Source organism: Pyxicephalus adspersus, chromosome 2 (assembly GCF_032062135.1).
Source record: "Pyxicephalus adspersus chromosome 2, UCB_Pads_2.0, whole genome shotgun sequence".
In the NCBI taxonomy this organism is placed as follows: Eukaryota; Metazoa; Chordata; class Amphibia; order Anura; family Pyxicephalidae; genus Pyxicephalus; species Pyxicephalus adspersus.
In genome coordinates, this window is record NC_092859.1 from 137795630 (window position 1) to 137808021 (window position 12392).

At 40.0% G+C, this 12392-nt stretch overlaps 1 protein-coding gene across 1 annotated transcript in view; it reads left to right on the top strand.

The window, feature by feature from the left end:
- Positions 1 to 526: 526 nt before the first annotated feature.
- The window catches only part of MEGF11 (multiple EGF like domains 11), a gene marked incomplete in the record, with an annotated part of 327149 nt that continues 315283 nt past the window's right edge, over positions 527 to 12392 (top strand). The window contains 1 exon segment of the mRNA XM_072402612.1: positions 527 to 955.

A 12392-nucleotide genomic window follows, 5' to 3' on the forward strand; every position in this document is an offset into this window, starting at 1 on the left:
GAAAAAAATGCATGCGCAGTGAGATCGGCAAGTTTTTTTCTACGTCACTCGATCTCGCGCTTGGGTTGGGTGATGTAGTAAGAAGAACACGGAGGAAGATAGGGGCGCCTGGAAGACGGATACCAGGATGACCCAATGGAAGAGACCCCCGGAACGATGGACTGCGCTGTGGGGTTGTTTTTTTGGTTTTGACCATTTTTGAGTTTGGTTCCTCTTTAATATAAAAGATCTGAGCAGTCTCTTGTAATACCAGGAACCCTGAGCACTTATTCTGTATATGCAGACTGTGAGTTCCCCTTTAGATCACCGATCGCTAACTCTCAATATTATAGCCCATGCCTAGCGCTCCAGTGCTTTCTGATAAGCTGGAATCTTGGCATGGCTATATGGGTATATTTGTCTGCATTACCCTGCTATTGCCTGGCAGTGCCCAGCTGGCTCCCTGTGCCCATTAACCCCTGCCATCCCGCCGATGCTCCGCCTGTGTGCCGCCTCTATATAGCGGAGCCGTATAGCACCCTGACCTGTGATCAATGATCGGTGTGCGCACTGGAGGCACCGCAGCTACCGGAGCTGTGTCCGTGCAGCCAGGGAATTGAGTCATCACCGAGGGGGGGTCCCTGTGCCTGGACACGTGGAGAGGAGGAGAAGGAGGACGGCTGTCGGTGCTGATTGTCCGTACAGTGAATGACAGGAGACCTCTGTGATCAGCACCCTACAAACCGGAGGATCTGTGCAGGACGGTGCCACTTCCCACCTGTCATCTGCCACAATAACAAGGACTTTATCATAGACATCCCAGGACTGATCTCCATTGGGTCTCCTTCTTAGTTGTACTACGCGAAGGTCACTGGCAGCGCTACTTTGCCAAAAGCTTTAACGTTACGCTTCCATTGAACAGTGCTCAAGGAGCTCAGTCGGTCCATGACTTTTTTGGGACTCTGAAACACAATAGGTAAGTACATGCACATGCCATTCCCTATCATAGAGAGTTATTATAAATTCTGTAACTCTATCATGGCTGGGGCAGCCTGCACTGCAGAATTGTGTCTGCCATATGGACACATATACATAAATATATATAAAGGCAGATTGATAGATCTAAGGGTAAATAGGTGAGGATTATCCCAAAACTAGGCTGAAGTCTATAGGAGTGACTTGTTCCAATGTGCAGCACATCCATACGAGTTTGTCAGATGATTTTATATCCCTATTAATAGTAATGTGTGCCATTAATCCAGCCAGCCCTGGGGGCCTGCAAAGCATTGCTTCTGTATGATTATTGTCCAAGTTATTTCTGCTTGTTGTCACCTTGTCCTATGCCCCTCATTCCCATATGGCAGCAGGTATGACAGTAGTTAAAGTTCTTGTTTGTTATATAAGGTGTGGGGCATTGCAGACAAATGCTGATTGTCTGCAGTCTCAGTCCATAGTGAATTCAGACCCATATAGAACCCCAGCAGACGTAGGGCATTGATAGCTGGCACCTCAATGTTACAGTATTCATGTATAGTGAGCTGTGATCAGTGCCTAGGCATGGATGACTTTGTGCCACCTCTGCAAATAACTGTCAGGACAGCAGGTGCTTAATGCAGCATTTAGGGGCCAGATGTAGCAAACCCTGTGGGGTCTGCAGACTTTCTTCTTTCCCTTCTTCTTTATGCCAGGCTGACATTGTATTTTAGCCATTATTTATGACCTATGAGTGTAAGGACATAGAGCTGATATATTTAGCACTGCAATAAAATCTACAATGCTAATTGTGACCTGGGTGTGTATAGGGATTATGTATAATCAGCCCCATAAACATTAAATTGGAGACCCTATAAAGTGTTATTTCAAGAGTGCTGCACGCTGCTGTGCAATCCACTCCTCCAGGTATGACCATTCCCAATATGTTTGTCTGCATGCATATACCCCAGCCAGCTGGGCCATGTGTATTGGGTTGTTCTGTTGACACTTACATCCAACAGGATGACATTTTCTATCCAATCTTCAAATATCATTCATTTCTGTTGTGTACAAATAACAAGGCTGCATCCCATAACATTTCGCTTCTTTGAAGTTACACTCTGGGATGTTGGTGATTCTTCTTTCACATTTACAGAAATAAAGTGAATATTCTGTAGGGGAGAGGCAGGCCGTGGTGGATCTGTCTCTGGGCTCTGTCTGGCTGGCTCTGAGTACTTGAATTAACTGATAAACATTTATCTTAGTAGATTCTGTACAAGCCTCCAAAATCTTTTGGAAAGCTTACATCCTTTCAGTTCCCTTTCCTAGCTTTTATTATAAATATTGCAAAGTTGTAATGCTGCAACGATGCTTGGTCCTACACACAGAGAATTATGGAAACAATGGTACTGCATGAATAGCTTGTATTCTTTATATTTATCAAAGTTTTCCAGAAACCTTTGTAAGTCAAAGCTTTTAATAATAACTGTCAGAGTTTCTTTATTTTGTTCATGTGCTGTTATTTTATAACCCTTTTTGCAAACACAGATTTGGCTGATGTTTTTTTTTACTTAAAAGTAACAACATAGAGAAACATTATTTTATTTTTTAATTCTGTGTCATCCCATGCATACACAGAAGTAGTGCTGGTATAATTATTGTTTATTTGTATAAGCTTTTTGTTTCTTAATTTTCATACTTAATTTATTCTCTGACATGTAATTGCAGATTATTACAAGCCTACAACTATTAGGTTTTAATTGTTTTCAATGAAAATGATAATAAGTCCTCTTAAGAAAATTGTGCACTTTAATATATAAAGTATACAAAGCAAACATAATTGTAAAAGTTGTTGTTATTAGTTTGCACACTCGCACAAATGCGCAAAAACGTGTGTGAAGTGTCAGCTCAGGACTTGTTTTTGCAGTTTCAGCATAAGGGGAAGATGATTGACATGTATAAGAGATACTGCTGAGTTTTCTAATACTTTCTGTATGTGATTGTCCTAAAAAGTAGCTCAATGTGTGTAAATATATCTATATAGCTATGATAAGAACTATTTGTATGTATATATATATATATATATATATATTTATTTATATATACCTATGGAGTTTATATGTTGATTGGCTAAAATTCTCCATACTTTGCATTTTATATATATGTGCATGTATATAAAATGCAAAGTATGCAGTATTTTAGCCATTCAACCTATAAACTCCATAAGACATATTTACAAACATAATTATTCTTGGGTTCACGTTAAATATCCAGGGGAAAATTCTCTTTAACTTCCCCTGCATTGTATTATTTTGGCATTCAATTAGTGTAAGAATCTCTGCCTTATATGTTTATGCCACCTCCATGCGTTCCCTGATATATTCAGTTTATTCTTGATCTGTTTAGTCAATGATATTGGTTTAAGCAGCGACAAAATTCTTGCAAACATTTTAGATTTCATGTAGTTGTCATCTCCATTCAAAATTAAATCCTAATTTTGAATAGTTGCTGGCAACTTGGATAAACACCAGCTTTTTATACTGCTGGGATATTACTTCAGTGAGATACCCCAATCAGTCAATTCCCAGTGAAGCCAACTGCCAAAACAAGTTGAAAGACAAATAATATAAGAAGTCTATTCATATAGATTATCAATATGTAGCATAGGCAAATAATTGGGAGTTATTAGAATTTTTCAATTTCCTTATGACCTTATATATAGAGGGGACTTTTGATTTGTTTAGGGAAATCCCACCATTGGTCATATATAAAAAGTCTCCAGGCAATTTATCTAAGATTTGCATGATGATGACTTTTAAACTTTTGATTTAAAGATTTGTATGTCTTCTCTAACGTCATATCTGTTATGAGTGTAGATTATCATCTAGATTGGTAATTAATGTTGTAGACTTCATCAGTTGCCACATTCAAATAGTACGGATTCCTAAAGATGGTTTTAGTGCTGACAAAACTGCTTGTGACCCATCAATGAGCTGTAATGCTACACATTGTAGAAATATATTGTAGATAATGAAATGTATAAATCTTATCCATAATTTTTAATTTTATTATTATTATTATTGATAATATTAAACAGGATTCATATAGCGTCAACATATTACGCAGCGCTGTACATTAAATTCATGTCCAGTATTGGTTTAACATAATTTTTTTTCATACTGGGATCTAGGAATTTACAAATTATGAACTTCAGTTATTTTATTTCCCTGTGAGGGCTCCCTGTGTCTGACTCCAGAACATGTTGCCAGTGGGAGCCATGCTACGAAGAAGACATATGAATGTGACTTGCATTGAGGACAATTAACCTTCTTTTTCCCACACGCGCTGAACGCCTTCTCTTAGCTCGGGCCAAATCTATTTGTTGGTGACCCACAATGCATTTCAACAAAAGGTGTTCCATTTTCTATTGGCAGTGAATGGGGTTCCCATCCATCACTGTGGTTCCTCCATTCCCGGGGGGACAACCTTTCCCAGCTGGGTCGGTAGTTATAGAGCGAGGCAAAGTGGTGTCACTTAGCATCGCTGATCCCATTTGTTCTGTGCTAAGAAGAATGTCCTGTCACAGGCCGCTCTTCCCTTTGGCCTCAGAGAGCGATAAGACAGGAGAAGGGGGAGAATTTTTGATTATTTAAAACTCATTCATTGACAAACTGAGCACGTTGACATCCTGGAGCGTGTTGCTTTGCAGGGAAGACAAGGTTTCGAGCACAGTTACTAATGGAGCAGGCCCTGTGTGAGTGTGTGTGCTAAATTAAATACAGGCCATAGGTCACAACCCCTGATAGGCTTCTGCCCCCGTCTGCCATGGCAGTAATGTTTCACAGTTTGGCAGCAGCTTGCAGCATGGGCTAGCACTGTGTCTGCTGGCTACTATGGAGAGAGTGCCAGGTGTGGAGTGCAGAGGAACGTGATCTCATTAGACATTCCAGTATGAGGGAAGCCAAATGCTGTTCAGTGTCTGTCAGAAAAAGCAATGTAAGATTTGTTCTCCAGTCCACATTCAGCATGGGAGCAGCAATTAAGATGTCTATGATTGCGGCTAATATTAATACTTGGCCATTGGTGATGGATGAGACCCACCAGCATTGAGACACTTTTTATTTGCACAACTAGTTTGAAATTATTCAACTTTCTCATTGTAATATCTTTGTAGTGGTGACTTATGGATGCAAAGCAAAACTGTATACTCGCAACACGCAAGAACCCCTCTTTCCTTTTCCATTTTAGTTTTCTTTAGTTAGTTCTGTTTCTTAAAGCCTTAGAACAGGCTGGGACGTCTGTGACCCGATTGGGGAGATTTTTTTTAACTTTCACAGCTGTGGTTTAAACTGCACACGTAGTCATTCCCAGGCATATAGGAAACTGGTGCTATGTGCTCAGCAGCAGCAAATTACACCACAGGTCAACTTGTTTGCCTGCATTGCCCTTGAGTTTGCATGGTGGTGCAGAGAAGGAAAAACAACTGCACATCCAGAAGTGAGATGTTGCTTCCAGGAACCAGGTCATAACCCCACCACAGTGCAAGCATATGCAAACAGGTGTACAAAATGGTTGTGAAAGGGAGCGCAGTTGGGAGCACGGTTAAGCCTGCAGTACATTGGTGTGGTCATAAGCAAGTCCAAAATAGCCCTTGTGATGCACATGCAAGATATGAAGAGGTCCAACTGTCACCTTCCGGGCCAATGTTTTATGTATTTCATATAGAGCAGGGAGGGGAGGCAGTCTCTGTCATGGTTTAATTCATGTGTGTGCCTTAGTACCTTACTTGCTCTTCAGTTGCTAGCAATCAACATTTGACAGTGTTAGGGACCATGAAGGAAGTTATACCCATTCAGGTAAACAGAAGCCTTCCCGGAGTGGTTCTGCCCGTGGCAATGGGTTTTATAGAGACTAGCAGGAGGTCAAATGGTGACAATTTGTTGCCAGCATCAAGAGAAGTGACTGGGCATGGCCATTACCAAACACGTCAAATTTTTCTCTGCAAAAAATACACAAAAAGCAGTTATATTTTTCTTTACACACACACCAATAATCTATTTTCCTTATATAAACTGTAAAGAATCTGAATGTACAATGCATAGGTTTATATGTTCTGATCGTACCGCTGCCTTTTTATGACTCCCTTTAGGCTGCTTTGTCTTTCCATAGCCCCCCCATCCCCCCACCGCCACCTGTGACGGTGTTACAAAGTATTAATAACTGTAGTAAATATACATCCTTGCTGATTTCCAAAATATCAGTGTACCTAAAAACAAGATTTTAGATATAGGTGGTGATCTGAGTCAGTCCCTGTCTTGTTTATTGTCTCAGAAAATTGAACAATCACAATGAGTGACTTTGCTTCCATATTGACAGTTTTGGGTGTTAATTCCCACCTTTGCATATTCAAGCTAACCATGTGCCATTTACTATATTATAAAAAAAGTAGAAACCCCCTTATAATGTCAAAAGAAGGGTTCTGAAATGGAAACTCAGCTGCAGAGATTTTACCAGTTCCAACAAAATATAAGAAATCAATTTAATAATCTGTTTAGCATCTGCCAACCTGAAACATCAGTTTCGATTGAAATGGGGCCATTTATTGTACACTTATTACTTTTAGTTTACACTTTTGTGATCTGCATCCAGATTTTCAATATTTCAAATTACATATTTATTGCTTGTGTAAAAGAACTACAAGTCTCAGCATGTTCAGCTGATACAGAAAGCTTCTGCTTTAACAAGGATAGAATAGAAATGCACTTGCTCACTTGCTATGCATGGAATATTTGAAACGTTTTATAATACTATGTATTTCCTAACCAATGACTAGCAGCAAGTGAATTGATCTGATGTGCATTTTCAGTCAATTCAATGCTGTTCTGGATGTAGGAAATCTCGGCAACGTGCTTGCTTTCTATATTATGCCAAAATATATGCAAAAAAAATGCTTTGGGCATCTCCGCAGTTGGATTGTTGCTGGCACACTATTAACTTTTCCTGTCTGTGGCCAAAGTACGTTATAAAGTGAATGTTGGTGCATGCTATTAAAGACATTTATTACCATTCCAAGTCTTTTCCTGCCCCGTTATCCACTTACAGTCTACATGCACAGCCTGATATGCACATGATTGCTCTGCAGTGTCTTCCGAATAGTGACTAGGTTGGATCATGCTTGCACAGTGTGCCATCATGGTCACTTATTGGGGCTGATTTACTAAAGTAGTTTAGACTTTTTACTTCGCAAATTGAATTATCATTCTGCAAAAGATATATGACCTAGCATAGTAAATCTTGTAAAGCTTTGCTGATTTCATCTATTCATGTGCAAAAAAATTATATTTCCTTGCAAGTGATTGAGTATTCTTTCCAAAGTGATATTTCTCTGGGAAATATCCTTTGCAGAGTGAACACCCTAAACCCCTCTATTTATGCATATGATGGTTACAGTGCAAAATCACATATATTTGCCCACTTATAAAGGTAATGTCCAGGAGAACTTTCATGATAGGATCACCAGGCATAACACTTGAGGCTATTTACATCACTGAATTGTTATAATGTTTGTCAAAAGGCACCTTACCCCTATGCATAGTGATATAAACACATCTCAGACCTGTCTGTGCATTGTAATGTAGACAACACAGTTGCAGGTATGGTAACCTGTATTGTGTTTCATTGGCACCCCATTAAAAATGAATTACCTGCCTTACAGAAACATGTGAAAATGATTATTATTATTTTGTATTTAAATAGCACCAACATACTACACAGCACTGTACATAGTCATGTGACTAGCTGTCCCTCAAAGAGGCTCACAATCTAATGTCCCTACCTCAGTCATATGTCTTTTATACAGTCTAAGGTCAAATTTGGGGGCAAGCCAATTAACTTAACTGCATGTTTTTGGAATGTGGGAGGAAACCAGAGCACCCAGAGGAAACCCAAACAAACTCCATGCAGATAATGTCCTGGCTGAGATTTGATCCTGGGACCCAGCGCTGCAAAGGCCAAAGTGCAAACTAGTGAGCCACCATGCTACCACGATCCAAGATCTGAACACATTTTAGTTTCATTTAGCTAAATACATATATTTGCATCAAAACAAAGTTGTACAAAATCTTGGTACTTCCTTACACGGAGCAAATGACAGATGGTTCAGCCACTCTGTAATTGACTCCCTAATCCTAATTTGCCCGAGTATAAAGCATTTACCATAGTTTACCCTAAGGAAGACATTTAACCCTTGAGTCATATCTTTTGGTTGGTAAGTAGTATATATATATATATATTTATATTTACATATATATATCTCCTGTATATTCAGCCATTTACCCAGCAGAGTTCTGCTTTAGAAAAGACACACACCTAGCTTATTGTTTCTTCTTTTAGCATTTATCTATCAGCTCTGTAAATGACTTCTTGTGCATCAAATCAACGTGCACACACAGCGGTATTTTCCTGACAACTTATTGAATGCTCCCTTTTCTAAAAGGAAAACAATAGCCACCATAGAGATTTCAGATTCTTATCTAAATTTTTACTTCCTATTCATTGGCAAACACCTGCTCCGCTAAAGAATAATTTGAGTGATTGCCATTTTAATCGCACAATTACTGTCCCCACTACTGTTTTTAAAGCAGAGTTTCCAAGTTGCCGCTCTCAACTCTATATTTCATAATCTGTTTTAGGGGGTTAAATGTACAAAATGGACAAAAAAAATCCAATTTGCAGATACAATCTCCATCCAGGTTCTAAGCTTTAGTGGAATGTATTTACTTAGCTTATCTCTCTTTATTTCTGTAAACGGACTATAAAAATAGACGCTTGAACCTCGCTATTGGAATCTAATAGTGTATTCAGTGTGTTTTGGTGATAGAAAGTGAGTTGTATGAGGACCTATTCCCCTGTCAGTAGAGGTTGTAAAAATCGAGGATAACTTGCAAAATTGATGCCATTTGGTCCCCCTTTTTACAGGTGTAGCACTTTTTACCTCTCACCTTGCAGAATTGAGGTTCCATGCTCGAACCTGGACCTGTATGGAGTTTAAATATTCTCCCCATGTTTGCATGGATTTCCTTCAGGCACTTTAGTTTTCCCCAGAAACATTCTAATAGGTTCACTGATTTTGCCCAAAATATTGTCCTTGAATGTAAGTGGCATTACAATAGAAGGGACATTGGATTGTGTGCTCCTCCAAAGGTTGAGTGTATGACATGACTATAGATTCTGCATAATATGTTGGCGCTATATAAATACATGATGATTATAATAAATACTAGTCCATCCTTATTGTTGATTCTTCAACTATATTAAGCTCTGGAAGCCATGCGAATGCTTTATCCCCTGCATGTGGATGGATATTACTTGTGTCTCCTTCTATTTCGTTCTGTTCTGTCTTGTCTATTACGTCTGTACATCAGCCAGACAAGTACAGCCTAGTAGACGGTATTATGTGCACCATCCATATATTATTTTATGACGCTCCCCATTTAACCGCACATACACCAACCACCTCTGGGTATGATTACTTTCACATTGGTGTGTTTAATTACGGAGCTATAATGCATCTTGATGTTTTTTATGTGTTGTACTTGCACTCAACTGTAAATGCTATAACTTGACATCTGAGTTTCTGCAATCTAAAGAAAAGATTGTCTGTACTCTGTTGTCCTGTGTTGCACTTTAAACTTCGAAAGCAATAAAAATTATTGAAATGATTTGAAAATTACAGGATAACTGTGGCCTTTGTACTCTCCCCTAGCGAGTGGTTTTAGCATCTGTTTAGATATAGTATTGTGGGCACATTAGCAAAATAGACCCTTCTGCATGCTGCAACAACAGAAATAGAACATTTTGTTTGTCTCCCTGGTAATCATGATGGCATTTAGAGTCTGATGTTTTATTAGCATAGTTGGTCGGCTGGAATTATCATCAATATGCTAGGGTATTATGCCATGCCTGTGCCAATGGTGCCCATTACAATACTGCACAGCTAGAAGGAATAACAAGGTCTGATTGTTCATGCTTTTGTGTTTTAGCACGGTGGCTCAGTAGTTAGGACTCTGGCCTTTGCAGTAGTAGCATCTACATGGAGTTTGCAGGTTCTCCCCATGTCTGTGTGGGTTTCCTCTGGGTACTCCCAGACAAATGACTGAGGTAGGGGCATAGGATTGTGACCCCCTTTGAGGAGCAGCTAGTCACATGACTATGGACTTTGTACAGCGCTGTGTAATATGTTGCTGTTATATAATTACTGTGTAATAATAATAATCTATACTGGTAGTGATCTAATTCTAGCCTTGACGATGTGCTATCTCTATCCATTAGATGGAAAAGTCAAATTCATCAAAGAGCTGATTTTATATCATTCATTGATTTTTGATAATTGGGCCGACTGTTGAATCAAAACTGATTAAACAAGGTTTTTTTCCCAATACAGAGCAGTCTTCAAACAAGTGTATTGTACATCAATACTTGCAGTATATTTAGGTTGATGTGTAAGCTGTATGGGTTACTAACTGAAAATGTATAAGGCTCTCTTTTTATTTAATTTTTTTTTATTCCCTCAAACATTCCCTCGTTTGAATCTTCCAGGACCATGTGTTTCAGTGGTAGTAATCGACTGCCACCAGGGAGTGTTCGAGGGAATGTCAGATTCCGTGTTTTATAAATAGAGCCCATTGTGTATGCATAGTATCAATTGTATGAGAAAGGACTAATAACAAATTTTATCTCCAGCCTGACCTGCTGCAACTAGAGCCCTACTTTACCTGGAACCAGCACTTGTATGAATACTATGTATTAGTCTTTCAGAACCAAGAAATCATGTTGTGCCACAGCTAGGAGCAATGGTTCCATTCAGATATATAGGAACTTGCCCTCTGCCCAAAAAATAATTCCAGTAATGTGCTGCTGATTTCATATTTAGGTTTTAATTGAACTTTTTCTGCCATATTAATACAACCTTGTAAGATGCATGTATTCCAAGCAATTCTGTATCCAAAATTTATTCCTACCCCTGGTTTAGCCATGTCCTAAGGTCACATTTCCATGTATTCTCAGTGAGTCCACTAGAGGGTGCAGAGTGCAGAAGGCTGAATCATTCACCCTTCTAATGGATTCCTCTTAGTAATATCAGAGGCTCATTTCAAACACCAGAAAAGAAGCACATTTAAACATGTGTTGTCATACATGGCTACACACATCAGCCCTCATATTTGTTCACATGTGTTTTTCTACTCATTGACATGCAGTGCACGGTGCATTCATATTTGCATTCCAATGCATGTGAAAACAAGCAATGGCGTAGTAACTCATATAAACAGAAACAAACATACAATGATGGGTGTTTCTGCACACTTTCCCTTATTATTGCAATAAACTATGAGTCTTCTCCAGCACATCCCAAGGATTATCAATGGGGTTGGGGTCTGAACCAATCCATGTGTGAAAATGATGTCTCGTGCTTCCTGTACCACTCTTCCAGAATTTAAGCCTGAGGAATCCTGGTATTGACATCTTGGAATATGCAGGTGTTATCAGGAAAGAAAAATTCCATGGATAGAAAAAACGGGGCATTCAGTATATTCAGGGAGTCTGTTGACCTTGTTTTGGGGTACAAAATGTTGCTGAACCCAGACCCAGATCATACCACTGCTCCCACAGGCACCCCAAATCATAACACCAACCACAGGCACCCCAGACCATAACACTGCCCGCACAGGCACCCTAGATGATAAAATTTCCCCCACATGCAACTCAGACCATAATACTTCCACCATATGAACCCCAGATCATAACACTTCCCCCACAGGCGCCCCAGACTATAACAACTCACCCACAGGCACCCCAGATCATAACACTGCACCCACAGGCACCCCAGATCATAACACTGCCCCCACAGGCACCCCTGATCATAAAACTGCCCCCACAGGCACTCTAGATGATAAAACTTCACCCACATGCACCCCAGACCATAACACTTACACCATATGTACCCCAGATCATAACACTGCCTCCATAGGAACCCCACGCTATACCTGCACCCACAGGCTACCCAGATCATAACACTTCCCCCACAGGCACCCCCGACTATAACACTGCCCCCATAGACACCCCAGAACATAACACTGCCCCCACAGCTACCCCAGATCATAGCACTGCCCCCACATGCACCACTGATCATAACATTGCCCCCAGACACCCCAGACACTAACAATGGCCCAACAGGCACCTCAGATTTTAATACTCCCCCAAAAGGCACCCCAGACCATAACACTGCCCAGGCTTAGGGACCTTTTTAGACAGGTAGTGTATATATACAGTAGGTTTTGTTTGTGCAGCAAAGCACAGCGGCCATGTGGACCACAAAGAAAACATCACTGGTGTGATCAAAGTATTTGATGATCGGTTTACTGGTGAATCAGGCACATGTGTGC